Below are 10841 nucleotides of genomic sequence, written 5' to 3' on the forward strand. Positions count from 1 at the left end.
TTAAGGAGTAAATTTGACAGGCTTGCATTTATCCTTTGTTATGTGCTTTAGAACAGCCACAGTTCAGGTATCATAAGTGTTAGTTTGTTGTCAAAGAACCCTACAAGAAACAAGATCTAGTAGCAAGATTTGGTCCCCTTATAAAGTTGGGTCCATGACTGTTAGTAGGAACATTAGGATCCTTAGAATTCTTAGGAACCCACTTTAAAATACCCCTGGAAATAGAAAACTTTCCAACTCTTCATAATCTGATAGAGTGGCCCTTTTTCATACAATAGAAGTATGAAACAACCGGTTGTTTCAACTTTTCAATCGATTGCTTTTCACAAAATGTTGAAAAAGGCTTTCAAACACCACTTTTCTTGCTCTGTGGATTAAAACCCAAACCAACTTTAACAAAGACACATTTTTTATAAGAAAGAACAGTTTTAAAGTTAGATTTTCCTTTAGAAAGCTTGTTCACAATTTTCACAAGATAGTGAACCTTCTTTTCAAGAGATTCACAGTTTTCACAAACATTTGAATCACACTTCCAAGAAAAGTTCTTGTAAATCATATCCAGATTTTCAAAATAACTTTTCAAATTATCCAGCTCTTCTTCCAATACCTTGACTCTATTTTCCAGCCAATTATTCAAGCCTTTTAACCGGTTATTTGAAAGCGTTAACCTATTAGCTTCTTCATGAGTTTCTTTAAAAGCATCAAGAAGTTGGCTATAGTTTTCAAAATTAATTGAAGGGTTGGAACTTACACTACTTACATCAGTTTCTTCTTTTTCCATCAAGAAAATATTTGCTTCTTCATCTCTTGAAAATGAGTTAGATGAAGAAACTTCATTATCTTGCCAAGCAATGTAGGCTTTCTTGGCTTTGCCTTTCTTTTCTCATTTCTTGCTTGCTCGTCTTTCTTTATTCTCACTGTTGGGGCAATCAGCTTTAATAAGTCCCTGTTCACCACAACCAAAGCAGGTATATTTGTTAGAGTTAAAATCATTGAGTTTCTTGCTACTATACATGTTGGAAGATTGACTTTTGTTGTTGTTTTTCTTCAGGAATTTGTTGAATTTCCTGGTCAGCAAACTTAGTGTTGAACATTCAGCTTGTTCATCTCTAATTCATTTTCTTTGAGCTTTCCAAACAATGAAGTTATGGTCATAGATGTTAAATCATTAGACTTAGAGATAGTTGTGACCTTGGGCTACCAAGATCTGTCTAGGCACTTGAGGATTTTTTATGTTGAGTTCCTTTTTTTTCAAACATCTTTCCAAGCTCATGAGGTGGTTGACAATTTGGGTAAACCTCTTTTGTAATTCAACAATTGTTTCCCCTTTCTGCATCATAAACATCTCATAATCTTGAATGAGAACATGCTTCCTTACTCTCTTCACGTCATTTGTTCCTTCATAAGTGACTTCTAGAGTATCCCACATTTCCCTTGTTGGTTCACATTCTGACACCCTGAAAAAATCATAAGAACATAAGGCAGATGTAATAATATTCTTTGCAATACAATCATATTGAGCCTTTTTTTCTTTCATGCTCCGTCCATTGGGACCAAGGTTTTTTAGAAATCACTTTATCATTTTCAAGCATAGGAACAAAAGGACCATTTTTAATTGCATCCCAAATTCCTCTATCAATTGATTCTACAAAGATCTTCATCCTTACCTTCTAAACCTGGTAATTTACACCACCAAACAGAGGTGGTCTATTAATAGATGCACCCTCCCCAAAGGGTAGTTTATCAGCCATGAAAAAAGATTTTTGGATCAAAACTTGTATGACTTTCAAAAACCTAGCTATTGATGCCAATTGTTTAAAAGGGGGATGAATTCTTTTTAAAAGATTTTCGCAAATATTGAAGGCATAGAGAAAGCAAATGAAGAATCAAAGAGAAAGAAACCAAGTTAGCCAAGAAACAAATTTGTTTTATTATGTTTCCAGAAAATCAACCTGTTGTTTATGCGATTCAACCAGTTGTTTTTATCGGAAGTTAATAAAAACAAACCAAAATTGTTTTTAAATGAGATTAAGGATAGAAAGATTCACACAGCAGATTGATATTGGTTCACTCTTATCCAAGAGCTACATCCAGTCTCCAAAAACCATTGGGTATTCCACTAAGCAATCAATAACCTTGATTACAAACCACACACCAAAAAGGTGATCTTGAACCCTTCAAGAAGACACACCTCCTTTAGCAAACAACACACCACAAATCACAAAACACCCTTTGGATCTGCACAGAACACGTTTACACATAATTACAACATTCAAGAGAGAAAAGGAACGATCACACCTGATACAATCACATATTGAATTCAAAAGTTACAAAGCAACTCTATTCCACTCTTAGAAAAGTCCAAAGCTTGAAGCAAATCCTTGTGAAAACTGATTTGAAAGATTTAATCTGATATCCTTACTACCTGTAAGGATCTAGAAAATAACCTTAGAGTAGAAGTGGTATATTTTAAATGATACCTGAATATTTTATTATTAAAATGAAAAAGGGCATATAAATAGAAAAATCAGTTATTCAGGTTTCATTTTAAAAGAACCACCATCTCTCTAAAAGTATCATTTTCCTTTCTCTCCCTTCTCTCTAAGATTTTGATCTCTTCGCTCATTAGTTTGACGATCAGAATATACCGTTAGACTCCTGGTAGCGAAGACTACAAGTCTACCCGATCAGAATCTCTTATAGAGTAAGTTCAGTTTTGTTCCTTTTTTTCCTTTTCTCTCCCTTTTCTTTAAGATTCTGACTACCTCGCTTATTAGTTTGGCGATCGGAGTCTGCCGTTGGACTCTTGGTAGTGAACCCTATAAGTTTGCCGGATCAAAAGCTCAAATAGAGTAAGTTCATTCTTGGCTCCTTTTTCTTTTGAGTTAATTTTGATATATTAGATTTTGTACGGGTTAGTTTTGAATTTGTACGGGTTGTACGGGTTTTTTTTTAGTGGTAGATTTTTATCAGGATTTTGTGGTGCAGGTTAATTACCTTTAGGCTTTTGGTAGATTTGGAGCTCCTAGTGAGCATCAGCTAAAGTTCAGGTAAGGGAAGCTATATTTTTAAATTGCCAATAGAACCCTAAGCTAGAAGATCTGGATGTGGGGTTGACGTGGTCACCAGTTTCAAAATTTTCTTACAGGATCTCTTGTTTGGTATAGATTGGAAACTGTTTGAGATTGAAATGTAAAATTTAGATATAGTAGATGGAGTAGAATGCATATAAGTTTGGAATTGAATGAATTACTGAATGTACTTGAAAAAGGTTTGTGATGATTTTTTTTCTTGACAATTTCAGAGCATATATTTTGAATATTTCCTGATGATTCAGTTTATGAACTAAAATTGTTTGTGACAATTTTTAAAGTAAATTATGAGTTGATTATTTTGAGAGCTATGTTGATTGTAATATGAATTCTGGTGTTTTTGAGATAAATTAGTTGTTGGGTTTAACAATTGGTGATCAAACTTTAATTGTCATTTTCATGTTGTGGCTTCCTCATCCTTTTTATTAAATACATGTTGGAATTAGTTATTGCTTGTGCAAATTGGAAGAAGTTGAGAGCTGTTGGATATAGTGGTAGTTGAGAGATAAATTTTATTTCATTCTCCTTTTATTGTTTCTCTTTTTGGATAGTAAAACTTGACATTATTCATAAACACTTTGGAACCCTTTTGATTCAAGACATTTATATGATTAGTAAATGAATTGTTGTGTTTTTTGCAAATTCTAAATTGTGGAATGATTTGATTGTTTGATGTTGGAGATTGTGATGTTTAGAATATGAATTTTTAATCAAAACATAGTATTTTCAGGAAAGAAAATACCGTGTTAAGATTGTTTAGGATGTGCATTGACTAGGGATTCGTCTAGAAGGAGATATCCTGACTCTCCTGAGATAATGAAATCATATAGATGAAGTTATTCAGGTGGTGAGAGTCGAAGGAGGTTCATATGAATGGGTAAGTTGTTTGAAAGATAACTAAATTGACCTGTTATATGAGTTAACCCTGTCATACTAGGAGAGATATGATATTGAGATTCTTTATGCGCATAACTGTGTGGATTTCACAGTGAGATAGTATGACAGGTGCAAATCTCTGAGTCTAAGTCAACGCACGAGTCTTCCGGAAGTAGAGTCAAGTGTCTATGTTACATGAGTCAGTGGAAGTCTGATATGTGAAAGATGAATATAGAATTTGTATGACACTTGATGATTTGAGAAATTGTATGACATTTGATGATTTGAGAATTTGTATGAGACTTATGATTTATGTTTTATTTATTTCAAAGTGAAATTTTATAGAATTTTGTTTTATATGACTAGCTTACCCTGTTATTTGGTTGTGTTGTTTCTCTAACTGTGATGATCGTGTATTTACACGGGAGCATATGAGATTGCAGGTAATAGAGCTCCTCAGTGAGCAGCAGAAGGATTAGATAGATTTAAATTGAATGCTTTGCTTTGTTTTGTTTTTAAACTTCTTTTTGGATGTATATATTAAATCCCTATGAAGAGGGATATATTTTGAGATACAAATATGAGAAAACAATATATGTTTATATGTTAATTAGATATTGTACGCTAATTAGATATTGTACGTAATTTTTTATTTTTTTTTTTAAAAAAGGTAAAAGTTAGGGATGTTACATTATGGTATCAGAGCTGTTCGAACCTTAGGAGACCTAAGGGTTATGGGGTTGTTTATGTGTGCTTTAGTTTGTTTGTTAGTAAAACTACATAGTTTAAAATTCTAAAGATTTAGCATGAATCTTTTTTGTGTGTTTTATAGAATGGCTCCTAGACCTCCTACCCCTCTCCAACCTTATTCTGAGATGAACCAGATTGCCAAGGCTATTGAGATGATGGCAAATGCTATCCAACAACAGAATGTGGCAATGGCTCAGAATCACCAGGCAGCAATGCATCATTGGAAGAATGCTAGATCTGCTGCAACAGCTTCCCATGTCAGTTTGTCCTAGGAACAGATGGGACTCACAGAGTTTATGAGGCATTCCCACTGAACTTGGGTGGGTTATGCCACTCCTGATCAAGCAGACCAATGGATAAGGGAGCTAGAGAAGATCTTTAGGGCAACCTCCTGCCCTGAGGATAAGAAATTGGTTTTTGCTACATATTTGTTGTCTGGAGAAGTAGAGTTCTGGTGGATGGGAGCTCAACAAATGATGGAAACCAGAGCTGAAGTTTTGGACTGGGAGTGTTTTAGAGTGAAGTTTCTGGAGAAATATTTTCCAGATAGTGCAAGGTTTGCAAAGGAAGCTGAATTTCTCAAGTTGGAACAAGGAGAGATGTCAGTGAATGCTTATGCCGCTAGGTTTGAGTATTTAGCCAGATTCTACACCCAAGCTACCTCTGAGGCTTGGAGGTGTAGGAAGTTTGAAGAAGGTTTAAAACATGAGTTGAAGAAGACTATATCACCTATGTGCATCAAGGAGTTTCCTGCCTTAGTGGAGAAGGCGAAGATGGTGGAGACCTTGGAAAAGGGTGATTCCAGGGTAATGAGATCACACCCAGGAGGGTCTTCTAGTGGGAAGGCCAAGGTACAACATCAACCACACAAGCCTTATGCTAGATCTCCACAGCAAGGACAGGAGCAGCTCCACCCCAGTTTCAGCAGCAACAATCATGGAAACCTAGATGTTTCCATTGTGGTGGACCACATACCACTAATATGTGCACCAAGGGAACTCCAGAGAAAAGATGTTTTACATGCCAAAAGATGGGACATTTTGCTAGAGATTGTCCTAACAAGAATAGGATGACTCCATCAGGCGATTTTCAACAATTTAGGAGTGAAGGCAGTAGACCTCAGGCAACAGGGAGAGTTTTTGCTATGCGAGGAGCTGAAGCATCTCAGTCGGGTAACTTGGTACAAGGTCTATGTTATATAGCTGGTAGATGTGTTAAAGTTTTGTTTGATTCAAGAGCGACACATTCTTTTGTATCAAGTTTGTGTGTAGATGAGTTGGGTCTTTTAGTGAAAGAGTTGTCGTTTGAACTGATGGTCTCTACACCTACATCAGGAAAAGTATTGACCCCTACAGTTTGCTCTGAATGTCCAGTAATAGTAGAGGGACGCAGGTTCAAAATAAATTTGATCTGTCTACCTACCTCTTCAGGATCTGGATGTTATCCTAGGAATGGATTGGCTATCTGCCAATCACATTCTCATAGATTGTGGTCAACAGAAAATCATGTTTTCAGATTTCAAAGAGTCAGATGTGATATCTGCTCAACATGTGTGGTCAGAATTGAAAGAAGAATCAAGATGCTTTGTAATCTTAACTCAGATGAAAGTGAAGAATGAAGAAGAAATGAGCAGTATACATGTGGTGAAGGATTTCATGGATGTATTTCCAGAAGAAATACCTGGATTACCTCCCAAGAGAGAAGTGAAATTCTCTATTGATTTGGTACCTGGAGCTGGACCAGTGTCAATGGGACCCTATAGAATGGCTCCAGCTGAGTTGATTGAACTAAAGAAGCAAGTTGAAGATTTGTTGGAGAAACGATTCATCAGGCCCAGTGTATCTCCATGGGGGGCTCCGGTGCTTCTAGTTAAGAAGAAAGATGGAGGGTTTCGGTTGTGTGTAGATTACAGATAGTTGAATAAGTTGACCATCAAGAACAAGTATCCTCTGTCCAGAATTGATGATTTGATGGATCAGTTACATGGAGCTTCAGTGTTCTTAAAGATTGATCTGAGATCTGGATATCACCAGATTTTGGTAAAGGCTGAAGATGTTCAGAAGACAGCCTTTAGGTCTCGTTATGGACACTATGAATATGTGGTGATGCCGTTTGGAGTAACAAATGCTCCAGATCTGTTCATGGATTACATGAATAGAATTTTTCGTCCTTTCTTGGATAAGTTTGTTGTAGTCTTTATAGACGACATACTTATTTATTCAAGAACCAAGAAAGAACATGAAGAACATCTGAAGATAGTGTTGGAGATTCTGAGGGAGAAGCAATTATATGCTAAGTTCTCTAAGTGTGACTTATGGCTTAAGGAAGTCAACTTCTTAGGGCATGTAATATCAGCTCAGGGGATCTCAGTAGATCCAGCCCAGGTAGAGGCAGTGCTTCAGTGGGAACGTCCTAAGACAGTCACTGAGATAAGAAGTTTTGTGGGTCTAGCTGGCTACTATCGGAGGTTCATCGAATATTTTTCCAGGGTAGTAGCTCCTTTGACTCAGTTAACCCGCAAAGATCAACCTTTTGCTTGGACTGACAGATGTGAGTAGAGTTTCATAGAGCTGAGGAAAAGGTTAACTAGTGCTCCGGTGTTAGTGATTCCTGATACAGGAAAACCTTTTGAAGTTTACTGTGATGCTTCCTATCAGGGTTTGGGTTGTGTCTTGATGCAAGAGAAAAGAGCAATTGCATATGCTTCAAGGCAACTTAAAGTTCATGAGAGAAACTATCCTACTCATGACTTAGAGTTGGCAGCCGTAGTGTTTGCTTTGAAGATTTGGAGGCATTATTTGTATGGAGCTCAATTTCAGGTGTTCAGTGACCATAAAAGTTTAAAATATTTGTTTGATAAAAAAGAGTTGAATATGAGACAAAGAAGATGGATGCAATTTCTGAAGGATTATGATTTTCAACTGATGTATCATCCAGGGAAGGCTAATGTAGTTGCAGATGCTTTGAGTAGAAAGTCAATACAAGTGTCAGCTATGACGATTGAAGAGCAAAAGTTGATTGAGCAGTTCAGGGATTTAAATTTGGGAAGTTGGGATGAGATGTTGCCTTTGGTGGAGTTTACTTACAATAATAGTTATCATGCCAGTATTGGGATGGCACCATATGCAGCTTTGTATGGAGGAAATGCAGAACTCCTTTATGTTGGTATCAGGACGGTGAAACAATTTTGGTCGGGCCAGAGTTAATTCAACAGACCACTGAGAAGGTGAAGCAGATACAAGACAGAATGAAAGCTTCTCAAAGTAGGCAGAAATCATATGCAGATCAAAGGAGAAAGCCTTTGGATTTTGCAGCTGGAGATCATGTGTTCATGAGAGTGACACCAACCAAGGGTGTAGGACGAGCTATCAAATCAAGGAAGTTATCTCCTAAGTGGACCATATCAGATCCTAAAGAAGATAGGTTCAGTGGCTTATGAGATTGCTCTACCTCCTCAATTAGCAAACCTGCATAATGTCTTTCACATATCACAGCTAAGGAAGTACATCCCAGACCCTAGTCATGTGTTGGAAGTGGATAATGTGCAAATCAAGGATAACTTGTCTTTTGAAGTAATCAGAGTAAACAGCTCAGAGGCAAGACCATCAATATGGTGAAGGTAGTGTGGGATGATAAATCGGGTGATTCAACTTGGGAATTAGAAGAAACCATTAGAGAAACCTATCCATATCTCTTTTCTGGTAAGTCAATTTTCAGGGACGAAAATTTTTTCTTGTTGGGGAGAATGTAAGGATCTAGAAAATAACCTTAGAGTAGAAGTGGTATATTTTAAATGATACCTGAATATTTTATTATTAAAATGAAAAAGGGCATATAAATAGAAAAATCAGTTATTCAGGTTTCATTTTAAAAGAACCACCATCTCTCTAAAAGTATCATTTTCCTTTCTCTCCCTTCTCTCTAAGATTCTGATCTCTTCGCTCATTAGTTTGACGATCAGAATATACCGTTAGACTCCTGGCAGCGAAGACTACAAGTCTACCCGATCAGAATCTCTTATAGAGTAAGTTCAGTTTTGTTCCTTTTTTTCCTTTTCTCTCCCTTTTCTTTAAGATTCTGACTACCTCGCTTATCAGTTTGGCGATCGGAGTCTGCCGTTGGACTCTTGGTAGTGAACCCTATATGTTTGCCGGATCAAAAGCTCAAATAGAGTAAGTTCATTCTTGGCTCCTTTTTCTTTTGAGTTAATTTTGATATATTAGATTTTGTACGGGTTAGTTTTGAATTTGTACGGGTTGTACGGGTTTTTTTTAGTGGTAGATTTTTATCAGGATTCTGTGGTGCAGGTTAATTACCTTTAGGCTTTTGGTAGATTTGGAGCTCCTAGTGAGCATCAGCTAAAGTTCAGGTAAGGGAAGCTATATTTTTAAATTGCCAATAGAACCCTAAGCTAGAAGATCTGGATGTGGGGTTGACGTGGTCACCAGTTTCAAAATTTTCTTACAGGATCTCTTGTTTGGTATAGATTGGAAACTGTTTGAGATTGAAATGTAAAATTTAGATATAGTAGATGGAGTAGAATGCATATAAGTTTGGAATTGAATGAATTACTGAATGTACTTGAAAAAGGTTTGTGATGATTTTTTTTCTTGACAATTTCAGAGCATATATTTTGAATATTTCCTGATGATTCAGTTTATGAACTAAAATTGTTTGTGACAATTTTTAAAGTAAATTATGAGTTGATTATTTTGAGAGCTATGTTGATTGTAATATGAATTCTGGTGTTTTTGAGATAAATTAGTTGTTGGGTTTAACAATTGGTGATCAAACTTTAATTGTCATTTTCATGTTGTGGCTTCCTCATCCTTTTTATTAAATACATGTTGGAATTAGTTATTGCTTGTGCAAATTGGAAGAAGTTGAGAGCTGTTGGATATAGTGGTAGTTGAGAGATAAATTTTATTTCATTCTCCTTTTATTGTTTCTCTTTTTGGATAGTAAAACTTGACATTATTCAGAAACACTTTGGAACCCTTTTGATTCAAGACATTTATATGATTAGTAAATGAATTGTTGTGTGTTTTGCAAATTCTAAATTGTGGAATGATTTGATTGTTTGATGTTGGAGATTGTGATGTTTAGAATATGAATTTTTAATCAAAACATAGTATTTTCAGGAAAGAAAATACCGTGTTAAGATTGTTTAGGATGTGCATTGACTAGGGATTCGTCTAGAAGGAGATATCCTGACTCTCCTGAGATAATGAAATCATATAGATGAAGTTATTCAGGTGGTGAGAGTCGAAGGAGGTTCATATGAATGGGTAAGTTGTTTGAAAGATAACTAACTTGACCTGTTATATGAGTTAACCCTGTCATACTAGGAGAGATATGATATTGAGATTCTTTATGCGCATAACTGTGTGGATTTCACAGTGAGATAGTATGACAGGTGCAAATCTCTGAGTCTAAGTCAACGCACGAGTCTTCCGGAAGTAGAGTCAAGTGTCTATGTTACATGAGTCAGTGGAAGTCTGATATGTGAAAGATGAATATAGAATTTGTATGACACTTGATGATTTGAGAAATTGTATGACATTTGATGATTTGAGAATTTGTATGAGACTTATGATTTATGTTTTATTTATTTCAAAGTGAAATTTTATAGAATTTTGTTTTATATGACTAGCTTACCCTGTTATTTGGTTGTGTTGTTTTTCTAACTGTGATGATCGTGTATTTACACGCGAGCATATGAGATTGCAGGTAATAGAGCTCCTCAGTGAGCAGCAGAAGGATTAGATAGATTTAAATTGAATGCTTTGCTTTGTTTTGTTTTTAAACTTCTTTTTGGATGTATATATTAAATCCCTATGAAGAGGGATATATTTTGAGATACAAATATGAGAAAACAATATATGTTTATATGTTAATTAGATATTGTACGCTAATTAGATATTGTACGTAATTTTTTATTTTTTAAAAAAAAAACGTAAAAGTTAGGGATGTTACACTACCAGGAGCGTAAAACATATTATTTAAACTCCAAAAGGTTGTTAAAAACATTTAATACAAAAGCAAAATTAGTTTTGAATCAATTAAAACAGATTTACCAAACTTAACAAATTTTGTTAAGGATTTAAAAAAAAAAAAACAATC

The sequence above is a fragment of the Phaseolus vulgaris genome, chromosome 5, assembly GCF_000499845.2.
Source record: "Phaseolus vulgaris cultivar G19833 chromosome 5, P. vulgaris v2.0, whole genome shotgun sequence".
In the NCBI taxonomy this organism is placed as follows: Eukaryota; Viridiplantae; Streptophyta; class Magnoliopsida; order Fabales; family Fabaceae; genus Phaseolus; species Phaseolus vulgaris.